Source organism: Lolium perenne, chromosome 1, assembly GCF_019359855.2.
Source record: "Lolium perenne isolate Kyuss_39 chromosome 1, Kyuss_2.0, whole genome shotgun sequence".
NCBI lineage: Eukaryota > Viridiplantae > Streptophyta > Magnoliopsida > Poales > Poaceae > Lolium > Lolium perenne.
The window spans coordinates 81,714,823-81,740,146 of record NC_067244.2 but is presented as its reverse complement, the minus strand read 5'-3'; positions in this window follow the sequence as shown (position 1 = coordinate 81,740,146).

The following is a 25,324-nucleotide window of genomic DNA, read 5'->3' as shown; positions in this document are numbered from 1 at the left end:
AGGAGGTATGCTGCCGGGGTGCCGGGAAGGGGTAAGCCCGCAGGGAAGGACTCATGTCAAGGGAGACGGGCGAAGGACTATGACTGATTATCCGAGCCTCGCATACTTTGGTATGTCGAACCGGGGATGATCCCGGCGGATTTGTCGGTTCTTGTGGTGAAAGTGCGCACACTCTGCAGAGTTAAAACTATTCGAATAGCCGCGTCCGCGGTCATGGACGGTTGGGATGGCCGTTCTGAGTAGTCGTGTCGAGTTTTGGTTTTGAAAATGATTTCCAAAGGAAATGTGTGTTGGAAGTACCGGAAGGGTACGGGAAAGATGGTGTGCCGACCATGTGGAGATGGTCGAGGAAAATGAAACAAAAGAGGGTGACCCTTCCTAGTGTTTCATGTAGAGGAACTCTGCTTTAACAAAGATATAGAGATGTCATAGGACTTTCTTAGTGTCCCCTTCAACTGTGATGTGGGGTGCTATATCCACAAGAGAAACTGATTCTCTTTCACATGCTATATCCACAAGAGAAACTGATTCTCTTTCACATGCTATATCCACTAGAGAAACTATTCTTCCTCTCTTGTCCTCTTTAGTTAGAATTGTTATCACCTTCTTGATGGTTTGCGAGTACAATTCAAATGTACTCACGGCTTTGTCCCTGGCTATTTACTTGGCCAGACCTGGAGGACTTCGACAGATGAAGAAGGAGTTGACGACGTCTATGCGAGCTAGGAACGTCTTCCCGATCGCTGCCTGTAGGGTTAAGGCGGATGACTTGGGCTCTACGTCTTTGAAGTAATTCTGCTACTCTGATGATTAGATTAGGCCCTTCGAGGATATCTTGTAAAGATGGGTCATGTGACTTTATTGTAATTTTCTTATTCCGTTTTGTAAAGGATGATGTAATTTGATATCAGTTCGGTTATGTGTTCACGGCACACTGATCATGGGAACGTGAACTGTATACATAACAGGGTATTCGGACAACTAGTCCGGGGTCCCCACAGAGCTGGTATCAGAGCTATCCTGACTGTAGGAGACCTTAGTTAGCATGGACGTTAGCTAGGAAACAGTACTTGAGAAAAACTATTTACGAAAACAAATTCTTTCTTTAGTCGGAAGCATAGCTTCTACTCCTCTTATTTCTTCAAAGCTTCTAAATTCTTATCTCTCCGCTTTATAAAAATGCTTGAAAATTCTTACTCTATGGTCTCATCCACTTGAAACCTACATATTGGACGATGTCCCCAACTCAGACCGGAGACTCGAACTCAAAGATGGATCAATCCCTCGGGAAGCCTCATGTACCTCCAACAGTAGCTATGGAAGTTTGGATGCCAACTTATCCATACACATATAGGAATGATAATATCATGTCTTTGGTTGTCACCAAAGTCTGTCAAGGAGCTGACCTTGTTCCTCTTTGGACTCGCACTTTTGCAGTCGTCAAGGATCAAGTCCTCAAATTTCTTGACTAGTAATTTTTAGGCCAGCCACGAGAAGTTGTCGACTTTGGGAGTATCTCGACCGCTACTCCTCTGAAGACCTCAAGTCCCTGGGATGTTGAGACCAGAAGTTCTACGCAGTTTTCGCCTCCACTTCAACATCGACGAATCAACACCAGGCTGCTTCACCACCAACGATTACAAGGTTCCTTATTGAAGACGATGTCAACAAGATGAAGACGCCAACCTATGTGACCAGCCCCAAACCAATAGGATGGATAGGACAAACTCAATCGCCTTGATTGAGCTACCCCCGCGTATTAGGCATCCTTGGGTACTTAGAGTACCATGTCTGGTGTGATGATTGCTTGAAGTTCGATCCCTAGTGTGCTGCCTTGAGTGTTTTTGTCTGTTTGTTGTATGTATGTATGTTTGTCTTGGCCTTTCCGTGTGTGAAAAACCCTCTTAGTGTGATAACCTAGCTTAGAAAGCCTCCCTAAGATGTTTTCACTCTCATCTATCTCACCGATAAAATACTAACGGCTAGTTAATTGGATAAGTTAGCCCTGTTAACCATCGATTTTCAACCAGCAGGAAAACAAACCCAGACCCCTATCTACGCTAACTACTTTCAAGATTATCCCAAGCATCTCTACTTTGCCAAGAAAGAAGAAGCCCATACCTTAAAGATTGACTGCACCTCTTCTTGAAGACATACTAACTTAGTTTATCCTTAGAGTATAATCACGCTAACCTCGAGGTTATCATTTTGAAAACTACCCTCTAACCCACCGTCTAACAAGCTACGCGAACAATAGTGTCAAAACCGAGCTACATCACATGGTTCATCTGGTCCTCATCAAGGGAAGACTCTTGAAGATACCTCAAGACTCAATATTAGGTGTAATTTACCCGCTCACTCCTTAACTGGTATCAGTCAGCATCGACCCTCAAGCTGAAGACTGTCTTCGATGACCTTTGTGGCTGCTTCATATGGATACCAACCAGGCATTTCAACAACTTACTAACTTACCGAGCATTCTATGGTTTAGTAAACACCGTGAGTGCATTTTGAAGCCGTGGTCTACATTTCTCCCCCGAAGATTCTTCAACTGAATACGGAAGATCGACGACTTCTTCAGAAGCCCCAGGCAGGACTACAAGGTAGGAGCTCTGAGTTTCCCCAAAGGCCCGATGAAAAATCTTAAGGGTGGAAGACTTCGTCTTCCACTAAAAACTGGAGCTAACCCTAAAAATTTTCCACCTTTCCAAAACATGGTTGGAAACTTGGGATGCACTAACTCCCCCTTAAGTTGTGGACTGCACCTAGCCCCCTGAAGATGTTTCAACTCAAGACGAGAGACCGAAGACCCAAAAGCGCCCGACAAGACTCCGTGGCCGAAGCTTATAGTTTTTCAGAACCCCCGATGAACGATTTTAAGGGTGGAAGACTTCGTCTTCCATTAAAATTTAAAGCTAACTCTAAAAAGTTTTCAACCCTGCTAAAGCACCGTTGGCGTGCACTAACTTTTCTGAAATCGTGGACTCCGTTAGGATCGTTAAGCTGCTAGATCTAACACCTGCATGGCGTAATCAACCCCTCTTCATGAAGCTCGCCACCGGCAGGAATCCTTCATGTTTCCCAGAAGATGAAGAGACAACTTCTTCGACAACTTTGTGTCCACAGAAAAATAGAGTCTAACCTTAGTTAAACTTTACAACCCCTCTAGTTCTACGCTCAGTAATCTCGGGACGAGATTATTTTAAGGGTGGAAGATCTGTCACACCCCAACTTTTGCAACCATGTTGAGTTGTCCTTAGTGCAAAAATCAGGGGGAACAAATTTTTTTTTAAAGGTCTAATTAGATGAATTGCCTTGATCTGTTTGTTTTGATGAATCGCTTTGATCAGCTGGTAGATGAATTGTCTTGTTCTGCTTGTTGATTTTTGTCTTGAGCTACCCCTAAGAACAACACCTCTAGTGGTAAAACAATCTAGCAACTCCCATAAGAAAACACATGTGTGGCTTAGGAAAAATTTGTTACTACATCAAACCCTTCTCCTTTTTGGCAGCTTGAGAGTGCCTATTTAAAATTCTTCTTTGTGTTATAATCTAGCTCAACCCATTCTTGATTCAAAACTCAGGATCATCTACCCCCTTACTACATCCTTCTCTCTTACCCTAGTCACAAACCCTAAGGCATCATAAATTTGGCTAAGTTCCAAAATCTGTTTAAGGTTCCATTTTGGAACCCCTGGATTAAGCTAACCCTTGCCATCTAAAGCAATGCACCTGGTCCTAGACCTACCTTTCCATGAGCACTTCCCAACCATGTCCTTGCCTTAAACCAAATCCCTCTTATACTCATTTATCCTTGACTGTTTTGAGGCCAAGTCAAAAATCTGTTTTGGCAGGCTTAAAAAGTTCAAACTTTGGCAGTTGATATGTAAGAGCCCACAACTGTTATTAGTGACCTCAATGCATGGATCCCATCTATGCAACACCCTCTACAACTTCCACGTCTTGCATGTCCCATTCTACCTTTGCAACCCATTTATTTAACTTCATCTTATGCCCTATCCAATGTTGCACCACTAGATCCCATTTTCCTCTTTTACCTTTGTTCCCAATTTGAATCTTCACAAAACCAAGTGTGGAGATGATTGCTACATTGTGTAATAATCATCTACCCTTGAGATCTTTTCCCCCAAAAATTTATTCTTACTTTCTTTGAAAGAACATTTCCAAAACCCTATTTAATTTATTCTCTAGTTTCTCATCACCAAACTACTTCTAGTTTTATCAAAGCTTTTCAAATGATTTTCTCAAATAAAATGGGAAATGTGTGTGGTATCTCATATCACCTTATCTCCCACCTAAAAATAGTTCTTGTATAATTATTCTCTTGGTTCCATTTGTTGGATTTAAGAAAAATCTATCTTGCTTAATAAAGTAAGTAGAGAATTTTGAAGACCTATTTTATATCTAGCTCCACTTTATCTTTCAATCCCTTTTCAATTGAATTCCTTTCCAATTGTCCTTAGGCAATTGAGTTGATTCAATTACCTACACCTTGAACTCAAAGTTAAATGGAAACTTTTTGAAAACTCAATTGTACCTCTCTGATCTCTCTACTCAACCCCATCTCCCATCCACGTTTCTTCTCCCTCATCACATGGTGACATTATCACCACCACTCTTCTCCCCTCCTCACCCCTTTATGTTTTTTTCCTCTTTAACATCTTTCTCAAGACTTAGCATATGACAACCTTGCCCTTACATGGCACTCTCTCCCCCCTCACTTAACATGCATGCACCCTCTCTTTTCCTCCTCCTCTCCCTCTTACAAAACCCTAGAAGGCACCACCCCTCCCTTTCCTTATCCCACCTTGCCGAGCCATGGTGCATCAGCACCACCCGCCCCTGTTTCCCCTCCCTGGCCTCAGGCCCAGCCCAGGGAACCACCTGGACTCCCCTCTCTTCCTCAACCAAGCCCAAAAACGGGCAGCCCAACTCCTGCCCCGAAACCCTAGCAACGCCAGGAGAGGAACACGCCCGCGCGGGAGACCTCCCGCTCGAACCCCCTCTTCCCGCGCGCCCCCTTCCCTCGCTGCTGACGCAAGCCCTCACGTCATCACCCAGCACCGCCCCGACGTCAGCAACTCGCCATCCATTGGCCAACGCCACCGCCCTGCTTGGCCATTGGTCGTGGTCACCGCCCGCTCCCGCCTGCTGCTTCCCCGCCCGCCTATAAAAGGCGCCCCAGCTCGCTCTCCTCCTCCACACTACCCCTCTCCACCCTCCCAGCTCTCTCTGCAGTGCGAGGAGCTCTGCCCGCCGCCGTCGCTCGCCGGAGAAAAGCCCCCGCCCGTGGTCACCGCGTGGGTGACGGGCACGAGCTCGGACGCCCCATCGCTCCCACCTCCCCCTCTCTAGTTTCTTTGGTTCCCCACCCTCTCCCCGTCCTAATCCTACCTTTTCCGCCGCCCAGGATCGCCGGAACCGCCGCCGTCGCTGTTTTCGCCGCGATCGCTGCGAGGAAGACGACCAGCGGGCCGAGCTGCTGCACGCGGAAAAGAGGCCGCCGATCCCTCCCCTGCACCGCCCCAGGTCGCCACCAACCCGTCCTACCACTGCCGCCGTCCGCTGCTTGCCGCCGGTGAGTCTCCGCGTCGCCTGTCCTTCGCCTGTAGCGCGTGCGTGGTCGCGGGAGGGAGGCGACGCCCGTGCGTCTGCATGGCCACGTCGGCCCATGCAGATGGGCCCCGCACCGGGCCCTCTCTCCCCCTTTTCTTTTCTTTTTTGTTTTTTTTCCCTTCCCCAACCGGTATCAGTGTTTGGGCCGGCCCACTTCTCAAATCTGTGCGGCCCAAGCTTTCCCGCCCGATCTCAATTCAAATTTCGGTTAAAAATTGTGCTAAAACCAGAGGCATTAAAATACAAATATCTCGAGTTATACTTACCCGAATCCAGTGAGACCAATTGCATTGGATCAGAAATTTCAATACCTTTCAAACGCCACTGGTCCCATATTTTTAGAATTTTTGTACGATTTTTAGTGCATTAAACATGTTCACTGGTTACTGTTTAGTATTTGTAAATCCTTAAATAGTAGGTTTAATATTTTTGGATGAACCCAATTGTGTTAGCCTTGTTTTGTTACTGTCCATCTAGGAAAAATAATTTCAGCCTCTGTTTAGGAATTTTTGTCTCGGGTTATGAGTGTATGTGTGTTACATACAATGTTGGATTTGAAATCCCTTTGAGTTATTAAAACCCTTGCCATCTCTTTGTTTTAAAAATTATCCAACCTATGTTTTATTCTTGCCAAACAAAACCTCCCAAGATTAAACCAAGTTCTATTGTTTTGCTTAAGATTTCAAAATGGTGTGGCATATTATTTACTTCCTAGTATTGGGTAGTATTTGTGCAAGCAAAATAAAATAGGAAAAATGATTTGTGCCTTTCCAAAAATGTTTGAAAATAAAAGATGGATGCTTTTGAGGCAAAAACAATTCACTTGTTTCCTTGGTGGTGTTATCTACCAGGGGGTATATAACTTGTGCCTTGGTAATACCCATAGAGGCATTTGCTTATTTTTCATACTCTCATGCCTTTGTTAAGTAAGATAAATTGGTTTCCTTTTCAAAAGTTGTTTTTTGAAATAACTATAAGTCCTTAGTATGTTAGCCCTTAGTAGAGTGGTTAGCTTTTGATTGTTGATTGTTGCATGTTTGTTTTGTTGGAGCAATGTGTTGATTGTGTTCCTCTTATATTTTCCGGCGATAGATGCGAACAATTAGGAGAAGAAGACGAAGTGGTTGGACGAGGATTTTATTTGTCTTGTGGGAATTCTTATTTGATGGAGTTGAAGAAGTCCAGGGACAAATAAGCCAAGGCAAGCCATCTCTTGATCTCTGAATGTTTGATCACATATTGTGATTACTTTGTTGTTGTTCTTGTCTCTCGATCTATCTTGTGTTATTTCTACTTATGTTGATGGAGCATGCTCACCAGGAGCATGTTTATTCTCTTTGACACCTCACCTACAACCCCCTTTAGTGAAATGGTGGTCTTCATTATCATGATCTGGGTGTACCCTCTAAGTGTGAGGGGTATGCCCACTTATCTTGTGTGTGTCGACCTCTTGACACCCTTTTTGCACCCCTTAGTGGTATGATGGTTAGTATCATGCCCTTGTTATACCTTCTACCTTGTGATGCTATGCATACTTACTCCCAAGAAGTGCCACACCTTTTGTTGATGTTATGCATACTTACTCTCAAGTATGTTGAACCCCTTGTTGTTGTTATGCATGCTTACCCTGAGCATGTATGCCCCCTTTGACCACCTATTTTACCATCTTCTTAGTGGTATGATGATCAACATCGTGACCCTTTTGTCGAATCCTCCTACTTATGTTGTTCCCATGCGTGCTTATCCTAAGCATGTATAATCCCCTTGACACCTCAATTATCATCTCCTTAGAGGTATGACGGCTAGCATCATGCCATTGATGTATCTTAGCTCCTACATAAAACTTTAGATTGGGAACCCCTCAAGGTTTACCTTGTTGTAAATGTTTATGAAAACCTTGGGTGAGGAAATCTTACCCAAGCGTATGGTTTATGAAAGGAAAGGATCTTGACAAAGATGGTTGGAAAGAGGAAGGTGTGTGTGACTTGGGTTTTTGAGAAAAACGACACATGGTTCTTTGTATTCGCCCGGAACAATTACACAGCGCAACCACATTATCCAAAGTGGGTACGGGCTTAGTTCGACGTCTGTTGAAATTGGCATGAGCACCCTTCACAACTTTCTAGGGAGGGTCACGACGACCTCTGACGCCGGGTTGCGCTCTGGAGGAGGCAATACACTGTAGTTGCCTATAGCCGGACGATTACTGAGGGTCTTCTGTCATGGCGCCGGAGATACGCTCAAAAGGAGGTATCTTTTGCGGGGTGCCGGGAAGGGGTAAGCCCGCAGGGAAGGACTCATGTCAAGGGAGACGGGCGAAGGACTATGACTGATTATCCGAGCCTCGCATACTTTGGTATGTCGAACCGGGGATGATCCCGGCGGATTTGTCGGTTCTTGTGGTGAAAGTGCGCACACTCTGCAGAGTTAAAACTATTCGAATAGCCGCGTCCGCGGTCATGGACGGTTGGGATGGCCGTTACAGAGCTGTGTCGAGTTTTGGTTTTGAAAATGATTTCCAAAGGAAATGTGTGTTGGAAGTACCGGAAGGGTACGGGAAAGATGGTGTGCCGACCATGTGGAGATGGTCGAGGAAAATGAAACAAAAGAGGGTGACCCTTCCTAGTGTTTCATGTAGAGGAACTCTGCTTTAACAAAGATATAGAGATGTCATAGGACTTTCTTAGTGTCCCCTTCAACTGTGATGTGGGGTGCTATATCCACAAGAGAAACTGATTCTCTTTCACATGCTATATCCACAAGAGAAACTGATTCTCTTTCACATGCTATATCCACCAGAGAAACTATTCTTCCTCTCTTGTCCTCTTTAGTTAGAATTGTTATCACCTTCTTGATGGTTTGCGAGTACAATTCAAATGTACTCACGGCTTTGTCCCTGGCTATTTACTTGGCCAGACCTGGAGGACTTCGACAGATGAAGAAGGAGTTGACGACGTCTATGCGAGCTAGGAACGTCTTCCCAGTCAGTTGCCTGTAGGGTTAAGGCAGATGACTTGGGCTCTACGCTGCTGAAGTAATTCTGCTACTCTGATGATTAGATTAGGCCCTTCGAGGATATCTTGTAAAGATGGGTCATGTGACTTTATTGTAATTTTCTTATTCCGTTTTGTAAAGGATGATGTAATTTGATATCAGTTCGGTTATGTGTTCACGGCACACTGATCATGGGAACGTGAACTGTATACATAACAGGGTATTCGGACAACTAGTCCGGGGTCCCCACAGGGTTTATATAAGGAATTTAAGTAACAAATAAGTTGAATATATAGAGCAAACTCCCCCATAATATATGCATGTGTGAATGATCTTGACTTTCATTGCATATATTGGCATTCAAAGCCTAGTGGAGTTTCCTCTAAATATTCAACTATGCAAAGCAACAAGATGCAATGCAATAAAGGCACATGCTTAAGAACAAAGCAAAGACATAACCAAATTCCCTTAAACCCTCCAAACTTCTCCCCCATTGGCACCAATTGCCGAAATGGGTGAAAAATTTAGAAGGCCAATATAGTGAGAGTTCCTCCATAGCGTGTGCATTTCTCATAATTTGAGTGGAATCAAATGCACATATCCAATGACGAATATTCGGAAGGAATCACACTATAGATAGGATCAAAGATTGCAAAAAGATAACAAAGTCAAGAAGCTTCAACAAATGAAGCAAGCAACCAAATGAACCACAAAGAGGATACCAAAAGAAAGATAGATATTATGATAAGATCAAGAAGATTGCTCTAAATAATATGAGGAAGCTCCCCAAGGTTTGTGCACAAAACTAGACAATTTGCATTGGAGTATAAAGTGCACAAACATGGAATCATCACTCCCATAATATCATTCAAAAACAAAAGATACCAAGTGAATCAAACTCTAATGATCACCACAATATAGTGCTCTAAATCAAATGAGGAAGCTCCCCAAGGTACATGCATAAATTAAAATGTTGTATTTGAATACAATATGCATAACATGGAATCCTCACTCCCTCATTTGAAACACAAACATTTGTAATAGATCATAGATAGAAAAATAAGCTTAACACTTGCAACAAACAAATAGTTGAGCAACAAGTAAGAGGCACGATAATAAAAGGCTCAACCAAGAGGATATGTGAAAGGCATGATAAAGCATATTATAAGACTATTACAAGGATGAGCAAAAAGCATCATCATAGTCTTCAATGAATTATATTGCTTAGCATGACCAATCAACACGCAATAAATAAATAAAATATCAAAAGGAGATGTATCATCTCTTATGTGTATAAGTTTCACTAAGTGGGCAATATCACAAAGATATTTATCCACAAAGAAACATGCACCCACAAAATAGATACGCAAGAAATATAGCATGATATCCAAGACGAAGTCATGCAATATACCAATAAGAATTTTTGCTTAATAGCATGGCCAAAGGCTCAATTTTATCTTATTGTACATTCATGAACTTCAACCACAAACACATCAAAGATATCACAAATATCAACAAGGGAAAGAAGATAGTTGAGATACTTTGAGAGGAGCAACAAGTATCACAAGAAAGGATACCACAACAAATAACTCAATTTGCACTTTCATCGATATTGCACATGTGTGAGCCTTGAGGAATTGATATGCAATAAAATTGCTAGATAGGCATAGTTGGGATGGATGAATCATGAGCATGATTTAGTATACTTCCCAACAAATGCACTCATCTCAAATTACTCACATTCACAATAAAGAGGATTCATTAAGACTTTTGCCAAAAAGCACAATATTTGCAAATCAAGAAATTCATGCCAAGATGCAACAATAAGGTTGGATACAAGAAAAGTATGCATGAGAAGATACTTGTTACCAAGATAGCATTGGTGTGGATGTAGTAGATATGTGTTCGTTGACCATCCTAGCTTGCCTCAAGTTACCATTGAGTCACCACTTATTCCCAAGAGTGAGACAAGCATCCAATGCATATCCATTGTACCTAACACAAAGGGAAAGTACAAAAAGGTCCCCAAACTAATTGGGTCCGAAGTAGTTAGACACACTACAACATATAGGACAAACTCCACAATTCTATGTGCATATAGATATGAAATTGAATTTCATGCACATCTTAGCCAAATTAGGATTTGATGGAGTTTACCCTATATATTGGATCAAAGAAAGTGACACATGACATAAGATATACATATATTAAATATGCATGCACAATACTTTCAAGAGCCAAAGGAAGATACAATTTGGACAAAACACCAAATAAACCAAGAGACAATGGTTGTCCAAATTATATCAAAGAATTAAATCAACACAAGATTGACCAAAGACTTATCTCATTATAAGAAGCTAATTAAACCTAATCACAAAGGAATGAGATAACCAACTCCCAAGAGAGCAAGGTTCCAACAAATAAACCAAACCCTCGACACTTTTTATGATGGCACAAAGTACCAAAAAGAAAATTTTATGTCTCCCAAAACCAAATTTTTGATAAAGATCAAGAGATGTTAAGCATTCTAATAATATAGAAGAGCTCCCCCAAGTTTGGTGCATTATCTAGGATTTTTTATATGAATACAAAATGCACAAAACTAGGATCATCACGCTACCTATATCTTCTAACAATGCTAAGAAAGTTTGAATAGACAACTTAGATCCATAAGATGCAAGGAAGACACATGGGAGTCAAAGCACAACAAATTCATGGCAATAAATAAGGCAATATAAATACAAGAGCCAATGTAGATATGATCAATAAATATCTACCTCATAATTGATTACCAATTGTCCTAGGACAAGAGGTATTAGGAAATATTTCCCGGTGGTAGTTTGTAAGTATACATAAGATCATATTTACAATGAACAAAGCATATGGTAAAAGATAAGAGTTAACCATCATGCAAAGATAATTTCTTGATAGCTTCATTTAGTCATACCAACATGCAAGGCAATTAATAGTATTCATACCAACATGCAAAGCAATTAATATTATTCATACCAACATGCAAAGCAATTAATAGTATGACTTGAAGCACATGGTTTTCCAAAAATGTATTGGGGGACACGTTGGGAAAAACCATGCCAAGAAAAACTTTCACAAATAAGATCCACAAAGATATTAGCAATGAAGCCATTTAAGCAAATTGGAGCTTGTTTGAGCAAACATGCCACATAGGAGAGAGATAATTTACGGTATCAATTCTATGTGACACAACCTCAAATGTTCACATTTTCTAGGCTTGTAATATGCACAAAGCTTATTACTCCCCCATAATGTGATAAGGAATTTATTTTCACAAGAGGCAAATAAGATCCAACTAGAGATATTAATGAACATTAGAATTTGAATTTCTCATGAAGATGACATACCACATAGAGACTAGATAATCTTGCAATATCAATTCTATGTGATATTCCTCATGTACACACATTGTTAGGATTGTGAAATTCCTAAAGGAATATCACTCCCCCAAAATGTTATAGTCCATTAATCTCTCATAAGAGCCATATAAGATACAACAAGATGCAAAGAGGCTCCAACACAAACACAAATACATGGTGTGCAACCCAACATGCATAGACTTGATTTCTCAAGAAAAAGCAAGTAGGAAGCACAACATATACAAACACATGTTAGGAACAAAACTAACACATGCAAAGGGGCGAGTAACTTTCAATATAAATGAGTTGAGCACATGTTACCGCAAGGAGGAACATTGAATATATGATAGAAGCAAGATAACCAAGACTTGGCTTGAGATAATATAAATGATGAAGATCCCTTAATTCTTCATGATGTAGCCAAGTCTCCAATGCCCTCCAACAAGCACCTATTGATCAAGTTTTGGATCGTTGGTCCCCAACTAAGTTGGGTCCTAAGAGGTTAGTCACAATAGGCTTGGCAACCCAAATGGTTCTTTTCTTGACACCACTTTGAGCACCAACAAATTTGGCAAACACATTGCCACCCTCATCCTTACGAAGAGAATAAACATCATCAATGGTGATAGAGTTGGATGAGGTACCAATAGTGCAAAAGGAGGAGATGTGACCCTTCTCACGGCATATGTAGCAAGTTCTTTTCTTCTCCTTCTTCTCACTAGATTTCTCCACAATGGGAGCATTGGCTTGATTCTTCTTGGGAAGTGGCATTTCTTCAACTTGAGGTTGAATATGAGTTTGAGCTTGAGGCCGCTTCCCTTTTTGCTTCTTCTTCAAAGGGCAAGATCTAACATAATGCCCTTCAATTTTGCACTTGAAGCAAACAATCTTGGCCGGGTCTTTGACTTGTAATTGGCCCTTCTTAATATTGTTGTTCTTGGACTTGTTCTTGTTGTTGGAGTTGAATCCAAGTCCACTCTTGTCATTGGGGGATTGTTGCACACTCAACATCTTGTCAAGTTTGCATTTCCCTTCATGACTCTTTACCAAGTCGTTCTTCAAAGAAGAGACTTGGGCCTTGAGCTCTTTGATTTCCTCTACATGGTTAGTAACAACACAAGTACTAGAGGAAGTAGAACCTACATTGTTAGAACAACAAGGCAAGGAAGATAATTCATCACAAGATTTAGCAATACTATGAGTGGATGAATTACTAGGACTAGCACATGGCAATATAGCATTTTGAGTAGTAGTGCTAGTATTCACATGAGGCTCACAAGGTGTTGCCTTTGATATGATAGCCTCATGAGCTAACTTTAGCCTATCATGAGAAGCTAGAAGATCCTCATAGGAGCTAGAAAGCTTTCCATGATTTTCTTCCAATTTCCCATAATTGCTAGTTAGCAATTCAAGTTGAGCCCTTAGCTCAACATTCTCCTTCAAGATAGATGCTTCACAAGAAGTAGAGTTAGTAGCACAAGCATCATTATTAATAGCAATGGGAGAAGGCAAGTTGGCATGCTCTTTTAAATAGGAAGCTTGAAGTTGCTCATGGGACTTGGTGAGGATAGAGTGTTCGCTCTCCAAGACCTTGTGGGCCTTGTCTAGATCATCTAGATCCTTAACAAGTTTATCATGACCAACACCAACTTTGGAATTTTCCTTTTTAAGCATTTTTACTTGAGCTTTAGCATGGTCTCTTTCCTTAGTGAGTTTAGAAACTATTTCATTTTGAGACACTTCAAGGGTTTCAAGTTGCTCTTCAAGAGAGGCTACGGTCTCTTGTTCTTCTTCAAGATCATTCTTTAGGGATGCTACATCATTGGCATACTCTCGTTCAAGAGCACCCTTTTTATCAATGGTGTTCTCATGCATCCAAATAAGTTTTTGGCTCTCAATAGCGGTAGTCAAGATTTCAAAGAAGTGAGTGCTAGCAATTTTATCTTTGCAAATAACCTTGAATACGCTCTTACCCTTATCGCGTAGAGAGACAACCCAATCCTCTTCTTCATATTAATCCTCATCCTTATCACCACGAGACATATTAGGTTCCATGGTAGGAGGTACCGTGGAACCCTTGGCCATAAGGCATATATGAGGACCGTGAGATAAAGATGAGGAGTTACTTGAGGCTCCTTTCAAGATCTTGTCTTGAACAATAGAATCTTTGGTTTCCTCTACATTGTTAGACACACAACAACTAGAGGAAATAGAATCATTTTTATCATGGCCACAAGACAAAGCAAGCATATCATCATTAGATTTATTCAAGCAACTTACACATGATATGCAAGGACTATCAACACAAGCATGTAAATCATTTCTAGTGCTAGATGTGTTTAAGTCCATAGATGAAGCATTGTAATGAGATAGAGATGAAGAATCATCAATAGAAAGCTCAATATCAACATTGCAATTTTCATCACCACTCACCATATCATTACCTTGTGTCTTGACACACTTTGGTGAAGTGGATGAAGATGAGAACTCATCACGGCCGGAAGTGGAAGTAATGCAATCATCCTTCATAATATTGGACACATCATATTTATCTTGAATTTTTGTCCATAACTCATGAGCGCTCCAAAAGGCAAGTATGGAAAAAGACCTACATCTCGCAAAGCATTCATAAGAACATAAGAAGCTTGAGAATTGAGATATAAATTTTTCTCATCCTCTAAAGATAGATTTTGTGAATCCATAGGAGGAGAAAAACCTATATCTACAATTTTCTCCATATGAGGGTCAATGTCCCGAAAATGACTAAGCATGCAAATTTTCCAAACATCATAATTTGTGCCATCTAATATAAGAGTGTTATCGTGCACTAATCCTCTAGCCGACATCTTTACTCTCAAGGCGGTGAAGCCTAAGAATGAGAGACCTTGCTCGATACCAATTGAAAGGACATGGATGTCGCCTAGAGGGGGGTGAATAGGCGATTTAAAACTTTTACGAGATGGGCTTAACAAATGCGGAATAAAACTAGCGTTTACTTTGTCAAGCCCAAAGCCTATATACTATTGTTCACCTATGTGCACCAACAACTTATTCTAAGCAATGCAAGCAAGTATGTGATAGCAAGATATATATAACTTCAAGCACGATGGCTATCACAAGGTAAAGTGCATAAGTAAAGAGCTCGGGTATAGAGATAACCGAGGCACGCGGGAGACGATGATTTATCCCGGAGTTCACACTCTTGCGAGTGCTAATCTCCGGTGGAGAGGTGCGGTTGCTTAGTGCTCCCGAACGCCACAAGAGGCTCACCTTGAGGTGTGGTTGCTCGATGCACACCAACGCCACAAAGGCCTCACCCCAAGATGCGGTACTCACACCACACACCGAACGCCACGAAGGCGCCTCACCTAAATCTCCGGTGACCCTCGCCACAAAGGCCTAGGTCACGGTTCCACTAAGGGATTTCCTTCGAGGCGGAAACCGGGCCTTACACAAAGATTGGGGCACACATCCACAACTTAATTGGAGGCTCCCAACAAATCGCCACAAAGGCCTAGAATCCGTCTAGGGTTCCAAGAACCCAAGAGTAACAACTTTCTTGCTTTCACCTCCACGAATCACCGTGGAGAACTCAAACCGATGCACCAAATGCAATGGCAAGAACACCACAAAGATGCTCAAGTCCTTCTCTCTCAAATTCCAACAAAGCTACAAAAGCTATTGGGGGAATAAGAGAGGAAGAACAAAGGAATTCACCAAGAACACCAAGATCAAGATCTAGAGAGTTCCACTCACAAAGAGATGGATTTGATTGGTAGAATTGTAGATCTAGATCTCCTCTTCCTTTTCCCTCAAATGGATTCAAGAATCATTGGAGGAGTAGAGGGATGTGGAAAGCTCTCAAGGTCAGCAATGGTGGAGAGCCAAAGGAGGAAGAAGAAGTGGGGAGAAAGAGGAGGAAGAAGGCCTTAAATAGGGGCCTCAGATTTCTGCCCGTTGGGGCAAAAATCGCGACAGGCCGGCAGTGCCGGCCTTGTGCCACCGGCAGTGCCGGGGTGGCCGGCAGTGCTGGCCATTTTCCACCGGCAGTGCCGGGGTGGCCGGCAGTGCAGGCCTTGCGCCACCGGCAGTGCCGGGGTGCTCCGGCGGCAAATTCCGGCCCCCAGTTTTTGCCCAAACACCCGATACGAAAACTTTAAGAACTTTTGCATCCGGACTCCGATTTTGATGATCTTGGGCTCATTTCGAAGCTAGTAACAAGCTCTACAAGATCATGCAGGGAACCATCATAGTCCAGTAAGGTAGGATAGAAATAAAAGACGAAAGGTTTGACCTGTCTAAAAGACATACCGGTAAAACCTCCAACCTCGAAAATGCAACAAGTTGAGTTAGGAAACTCGGATTTAGGTGAAACCAATTTTGTTGTAAAGGGTATGACAAGAGCTACCCAACAAAGAGTGAAAAGCTTAAGAACAAGTGGGGTAGGTTTTTCTATGTATTTTAGAGTGAAACCTCTCAATACGAGAAACCGAGAAAAACTCCAATATCGAAAACGCAACAAGTGATTCATGCGGAATCCGTTTTCGATGAACTAGAGCTTGCTATGGAAGTAACCACAAGCTCTACATCACCATATGGATAAGATCCAAATAACAACCAAGAAAGATGATGATGAACCAAACTCGAAAACGCAACAAGTGATCTATACGAAATCCGTTTTCGATGAACTAGAGCTTGTCATGAGAATAAGCACAAGCTCTAAAACATCACATGGATAAGATCCAAATAACAACCAAGAAAGATGATGCAAGGATGCAAAGGTTTGAGCTCTCTCCGAATGATACGATCGAGTTACTCACTCGAGAGCCCTCTTGATAGTACGGCAACTAAACTATAAACCGGTCTCCAACTACACTATGAGACCGGTGAGAAAGAAACCCTATCAAGAGCAAACCTTAAACTTGCGCATTCCACTTGAGCTCGATGATGACGATCTTGACCGCAACAAGATGGAACGCCTTTCTTGCTTGTGCTTTCTAGATGAAGTCTTGTAGATTGCTCCCCCATAAACCACCATGGGAGAGCTTCTTCTTCGGCGCAACTTCACATATCCATGATCACCATATGGATGACAAGAGTCAATCAAAGGATCTCTTCGAGATGGCTCATCTTGAACTAGCACTTCATTTCTCCATGGCAAGCTTCAAGCTTATGATCTCTTCGAGTTGGCTCATCTTGAACTTGCACTTCAATTCTTCATTCTTCATCATGTTGATGTCTTGAAGTAACTTGAGGGCACACTTCATCTTCATCTTCAAGACATACTTGACACTTGATATACTTCATCAATTTCTTCTTATTGCAACCTTGAAGCCAACATATGGTTCAAGAATTGCCTATGGACAACTCCTACAAATATAACTCAATGCAAACATTAGTCCATAGGGATTGTCATTAATTACCAAAACCACACATGGGGGCTCCATGCACTTTCACTCATGTTTTAGCACCTGCATTATTTATAGTCATCATTTGTGCTCATGTTTAGCACCTACACTTCATATGAGAGAGTTTTCATGTTTTACTAGTATAACTATGTGGGGAATTTACATTATAGAACTTGGGTTGTATATTGATACGCGTACAGCACGCGACCGTTGGGAACCCCAAGAGGAAGGTGTGATGCGTACAGCGACAAGTTTTCCCTCAGTATGAAACCAAGGTTTATCGAACCAGTAGGAGCCAAGAAGCACGTTGAAGGTTGATGGCGGCGAGATGTAGTGCGGTGCAACACCAGGGATTCCGGTGCCAACGTGGAACCTGCACAACACAACCAAAGTACTTTGTCCCAACGTAACAGTGAGGTTGTCAATCTCACCGGCTTGCTGTAACAAAGGATTAGATGTATAGTGTGGATGATGATTGTTTGCAGAGAACAGTAGAACAATTGCAGTAGATTGTATTTCAGATGTAAAGAATAGGACCAGGGTCCACAGTTCACTAGAGGTGTCTCTCCCATAAGATAATTAGCATGTTGGGTGAACAAATTACAGTTGGGCAATTGACAAATAGAGAGGGCATGACCATGCACATACATGATATGATGAGTATAGTGAGATTTAATTGGGCATTACGACAAAGTACATAGACCGCTATCCAGCATGCATCTATGCCTAAAAAGTCCACCTTCAGGTTATCATCCGAACCCCTTCCAGTATTAAGTTGCTAACAACAGACAATTGCATTAAGTATGGTGCGTAATGTAATCAATAACTACATCCTCGGACATAGCATCAATGTTTTATCCCTAGTGGCAACAGCACATCCATAATCTTAGAGGTTTCTCTCACTCCCCCAGATTCACGGAGACATGAACCCACTATCGAGCATAAATACTCCCTCTTGGAGTTACTAGCATCAACTTGGCCAGAGCCTCTACTAATAACGGAGAGCATGCAAGATCATAAACAACACATAGATATAAATTGATAATCAACATAACATAGTATTCTCTATTCATCGGATCCCAACAAACACAACATATAGCATTACAGATAGATGATCTTGATCATGTTTGGCAGCTCACAAGATCCGACAATGAAGCACATAAGGAGAAGACAACCATCTAGCTACTGCTATGGACCCATAGTCCAGGGGTAGACTACTCACTCATCACTCCGGAGGCGACCATGGCGGTGTAGAGTCCTCCGGGAGATGAATCCCCTCTCCGGCAGGGTGCCGGAGGCGATCTCCTGAATCCCCCGAGATGGGATTGGCGGCGGCGGCGTCTCTGGAAGGTTTTCCGTATCGTGGCTCTCGGTACTGGGGGTATCGCGACGAAGGCTATTTGTAGGCGGAAGGGCAGGTCAAGGGGCGTCACGAGGGGCCCACACCATAGGGTGGCGCGGCCAGGGCTTGGGCCGCGCCGCCCTATCATCTGGCCGCCTCGTGGCCCCACTTCGTCTTCTCTTCGGTCTTCTGGAAGCTTCGTGGCAAAATAGGCCCCTGGGCGTTGATTTCGTCCAATTCCGAGAATATTTCCTTACTAGGATTTCTGAAACCAAAAACAGCAGAAAACAGCAACTGGCTCTTCGGCATCTCGTTAATAGGTTAGTTCCAGAAAATGCATAAATATGATGTAAAGTATGCATAAAACATGTAGATATCATCAATAATGTGGCATGGAACATAAGAAATTATCGATACGTCGGAGACGTATCATATATTCCAATGATGAGCCTCCTCAAAAGTGCTCTAGGTCTTCGTGAGCAACCAAGTTGGATGCACCCCCACTAGTTCCATTGGAGAGCTTTCATACACATATAGCTCTATGTGCATCCGTTGCATGGCAATCACTACTCCTTGCATAGCTTCGATTATAAGACTTCCTCTTGTCTAATAATCACTTATAGCTTTGTAAGACTTTCTTCCATTTGGCCTTCCAAACCCCCATTAACGTTCTTTATGCCATAACATCCTGGTGCTAATACCAAATGCTTGCGCTCACCGGTTGAGTAGACTTCGAAACAGTTGATTCATGACGTTCATGTTTATGTTTACTTGACTGAATCCTTCTTATGTTGTGAAAATTTACTTGATGCTTGGAATGAAGGATAGAACTTCTACGCTGAATACTTAACACATCTTTAATGAACTTTGTACGATTTCATGTCTTTGAAGCAATAGTTCATGAAAACTTCTAGCTTGTTTAACTCTTGCATTATCATCTCTTATATAAATATAGAAATTTGCTTTGAGTGATTTGATCTCAGTTCACATGCTTTACATCATTATTGGATCAAGATTATGTTGGTAGCATGTCACTTCAGAAATTATCTTTGTTATCGTTTACCTACTCGAGGACGAGTAGGAACTAAGCTTGGGGATGCTGATACGTCTCCAACGTATCTATAATTTCTGATGTTCCATGCTTGTTTTATGACAATACCTACATGTTTTGTTCACACTTTATATCGTTTTGATGCATTTTTCGGAACTAACCTATTGACGAGATGCCGAAGTGCCAGTTCATGTTTTCTGCTGTTTTTGGTTTCAGAAATCCTAGTAAGGAAATATTCTCGGAATTGGACGAAACCAACACCCAGAATCTTAAAATTCCATGAAGCTTCCAGAACACCCGAGAGGGACCAGAGGAGGGCCACAGGGCCACCACACAGGGTGGCGGCGCGGCCCAGGGGGGGCGCGCCCCCTTGTTGTGTGGCGCCCCCGTAACCCTTCCGACTCCGCCTCTTCGCCTATAAGAAGCTCCCTGACCTAAATCTTCGATACGAATAAGCCACGGTACGAGAAACCTTCCAGAGCCGCCGCCATCGTGAAGCCAAGATCTGGGGGACAGAAGTCTCTGTTCCGGCACGCCGCCGGGACGGGGAATTGCCCCCGGAAGGCATCTCCATCGACACCACCGGCATCTTCATCACCGCTGCTGTCTCCCATGAGGAGGGAGTAGTTCTCCCTCGAGGCTAAGGGCTGTACCGGTAGCTATGTGGTTAATCTCTCTCCCATGTACTTCAATACAATGATCTCATGAGCTCCCTTACATGATTGAGATTCATATGAGCTTTGTATCACGATTCATCTATGTGCTACTCTAGTGATGTTATTAAAGTACTCTATTCCTCCTCCATGATGTAATGGTGACAGTGAGTGCATCATGTAGTACTTGGCGTAGTTTATGATTGTGATCTCTTGTAGATTATGAAGTTAACTATTACTATGATGGTATTGATGTGATCTATTCCTCCTTTCATAGCTTGATGGTGACAGTGTGCATGCTATGTTAGTACTCGGTATAATTGCGTTGGTCTATCATGCACTCTAAGGTTATTTAAATATGAATATCGAATGTTGTGGAGCTTGTTAACTCCGGCATTGAGGTGCTCTTGTAGCCCTACACAATTAATGGTGTTCATCATCCAACAAGAGAGTGTAGAGTGGTTTTATTATGTGATCAATGTTGAGAGTGTCCACTAGTGAAAGTATGATCCCTAGGCCTTGTTTCCAAATACTGCAATCATCGCTTGTTTACTGTTTTACTGCATCTCTACTTCCTGCAATATCTCCCACGTCAACTGCACGCCAGCAAGTATTTTCTGGCGTCGTTACTACTGCTCATATACATTCATACCACTTGCATTTTACTATCGCTTCGCCGAACTAGTGCACCTATACATCTGACAAGTGTATTGGGTGTGTTGGGGACACAAGAGACTTCTTGCATTGTGATCGCAGGGTTGCTTGAGAGGGATATCTTTGACCTCTTCCTCCCTGAGTTCGATAAACCTTGGGTGATCCACTTAAGGGAAAACTTGCTGCTGTTCTACAAACCTCTGCTCTTGGAGGCCCAACACTGTCTACAGGAATAGAAGCGTGAGTAGACATCACATAACAATGCACATACATGTCATGATGAGTAGTGTGAAATTCAATTGGGCATTACGACAAAGTACATAGACCGCTATCCAGCATGCATCTATGCCTAAAAAGTCCACCTTCAGGTTAGCGTCCGCACCCCTTCCAGTATTAAGTTGCAAACAACAGACAATTGCATTAAATATGGTGCGTAATGTAATCAACACAAATATCCTTAGACAAAGCATTGATGTTTTATCCCTAGTGGCAACAGCACATCCACAACCTTAGAACTTTCTGTCACCGTCCCAGATTAAATGGAGGCATGAACCCACTATCGAGCATAAATACTCCCTATTGGAGTTACAAGTATCAACTTGGCCAGAGCCTCTACTAGCAACGGAGAGCATGCAAGATCATAAACAACACATATAGATTGATTGATAATCAACATAACATAGTATTCCATATTCATCGGATCCCAACAAACGCAACATGTAGCATTACAAATAGATGATCTTGATCATGTTAGGCAGCTCACAAGATCGAAAAATGATAGCACATGAGGAGAAGACAACCATCTAGCTACTGCTATGGACCCATAGTCCAGGGGTGAACTACTCACACATCAATCCGGAGGCGATCATGGTGATGAAGAGTCCTCCGGGAGATGATTCCCCTCTCCGGAAGGGTGCCGGAGGCGATCTCCTGAATCCCCCGAGATGGGATTGGCGGTGGCGGCGTCTGATACGCGTACAGCACGCGTCCGTTGGGAACCCCAAGAGGAAGGTGTGATGCGTACAACGGCAAGTTTTCCCTCAGTAAGAAACCAAGGTTTATCGAACCAGTAGGAGCCAAGAAGCACGTTGAAGGTTGATGGCGGCGAGATGTAGTGCGGCGCAACACCAGGGATTCCTGCGCCAACGTGGAACCTGCACAACACAACCAAAGTACTTTGCCCCAACGAAACAGTGAGGTTGTCAATCTCACCGGCTTGCTGTAACAAAGGATTAGATGTATAGTGTGGATGATGATTGTTTGCAGAGAACAGTAGAACAAGTATTGCAGTAGATTGTATTCGATGTAAAAGAATGGACCGGGGTCCACAGTTCACTAGAGGTGTCTCTCCCATAAGATAAATAGCATGTTGGGTGAACAAATTACAGTTGGGCAATTGACAAATAGAGAGGGCATGACAATGCACATACATGATATGATGAGTATTGTGAGATTTAATTGGGCATTACGACAAAGTACATAGACCGCTATCCAGCATGCATCTATGCCTAAAAAGTCCACCTTCAGGTTATCATCCGAACCCCTTCCAGTATTAAGTTGCAAACAACAGACAATTGCATTAAGTATGGTGCGTAATGTAATCAATAACTACATCCTCGGACATAGCATCAATGTTTTATCCCTAGTGGCAACAGCACATCCATAACCTTAGGGGTTTCTCTCACTCCCCCAGATTCACGGAGACATGAACCCACTATCGAGCATAAATACTCCATCTTGGAGTTACAAGCATCAACTTGGCCAAAGCATCTACTAGTAACGGAGAGCATGCAAGATCATAAACAACACATAGATTGATAATCAACATAACATAGTATTCTCTATCCATCGGATCCCAACAAACACAACATATAGCATTACAGATAGATGATCTTGATCATGTTAGGCAGCTCACTAGATCCGACAATGAAGCATAATGAGGAGAAGACAACCATCTAGCTACTGCTATGGACCCATAGTCCAGGGGTGAACTACTCACTCATCACTCCGGAGGCGACCATGGCGGTGTAGAGTCCTCCGGGAGATGAATCCCCTCTCCGGCAGGGTGCCGGAGGTGATCTCCTGAATCCCCCGAGATGGGATTGGCGGCGGCGGAGTCTCTGGAGGTTTTCCGTATCGTGGCTCTCGGTACTGGGGGTTTCGCGACGAAGGCTATTTGTAGGCGGAAGGGCAGAGTCGGGAGAGTCACGAGGGGCCCACACGATAGGGCCGCGCGGCCAGCTCTTGGGCCGCGCCGCCCTACTGTGGCGCCGCCTCGTGGCCCCACTTCGTCTTCTCTTCGGTCTTCTGGAAGCTTCGTGGCAAAATAGGCCCCTGGGCGTTGATTTCGTCCAATTCCGAGAATATTTCCTTACTAGGATTTCTGAAACCAAAAACAGCAGACAAAGAATCGGCTCTTGACATCTCGTTAATAGGTTAGTGCCGGAAAATGCATAAATATGACATAAAGTATGCATAAAACATGTAGATATCATCAATAATGTGGCATGGAACATAAGAAATTATCGATACGTCGGAGACGTATCAGCATCCCCAAGCTTAGTTTCTGCTCGTCCCGAGCAGGTAAACGATAACAAAGATAATTTCTGGAGTGACATGCCATCATAACCTTGATCATACTATTGTAAGCATATGTAATGAATGCAGTGATCAAAACAATGGTAATGACATGAGTAAACAAATGAATCATATAGCAAAGACTTTTCATGAATAGTACTTCAAGACAAGCATCAATAAGTCTTGCATAAGAGTTAACTCATAAAGCAATAATTCGAAGTAAAGGTATTGAAGCAACACAAAGGAAGATTAAGTTTCAGCGGTTGCTTTCAACTTATAACATGTATATCTCATGGATATTATCAATGTAAAGTAATATAACAAGTGCAATATGCAAGTATGTAGGAATCAATGCACAGTTCACACAAGTGTTTGCTTCTTGAGGTGGAGAGAAATAGGTGAACTGACTCAACAATAAAAGTAAAAGAAAGGCCCTTCGCAGAGGGAAGCATCGATTGCTATATTTGTGCTAGAGCTTTGGTTTTGAAAACAAGAAACAATTTTGTCAACGGTAGTAATAAAGCATATGTGTCATGTATATTATATCTTACAAGTTGCAAGCCTCATGCATAGTATACTAATAGTGCCCGCACCTTGTCCTAATTAGCTCGGATTACCTGGATTATCATGGCAATGCACATGTTTTAACCAAGTGTCACAAAGGGGTACCTCTATGCCGCCTGTACAAAGGTCTAAGGAGAAAGCTCGCATCGGATTTCTCGCTATTGATTATTCTCAACTTAGACATCCATACCGGGACAACATAGACAACAGATAATGGACTCCTCTTTTATGCATAAGCATTAAACAATTAATTTTCTCATATTAGATTTGAGGATATTTGTCCAAAACTGAAACTTCCACCATGGATCATGGCTTTAGTTAGCGGCCCAATGTTCTTCTCTAACATTATGCATGCTCTAACCATTCTTGTGGTAAATCTCCCTTACTTCAGACAAGATGAATATGCATAGCAACTCACATGATATTCAACAAAGAGTAGTTGATGGCGTCCCCAGGAACATGGTTATCGCACAACAAGCAACTTAATAAGAGATAAAGTGCATAAGTACATATTCAATACCACAATAGTTTTTAGGCTATTTGTCCCATGAGCTATATATTGCAAAGGTGAAGAATGGAAATTTTAAAGGTAGCACTCAAGCAATTTACTTTGGAATGGCGGAGAAATACCATGTAGTAGGTAGGTATGGTGGACACAAATGGCATAGTGGTTGGCTCAAGGATTTTGGATGCATGAGAAGTATTCCCTCTCGATACAAGGTTTAGGCTAGCAAGGTTTATTTGAAACAAACACAAGGATGAACCGGTGCAGCAAAACTCACATAAAAGACATATTATAAACATTATAAGACTCTACACCGTCTTCCTTGTTGTTCAAATTCAATACTAGAAATTATCTAGACCTTAGAGAGACCAATTATGCAAACCAAATTTTAGCATGCTCTATGTATTTCTTCATTAATAGGTGCAACGTATATGATGCAAGAGCTTAAACATGAGCACAACAATTGCCAAGTATCACATTATCCAAGACATTTTAGCAACTACTACATGTATCATTTTCCAATTCCAACCATATAACAATTTAACGA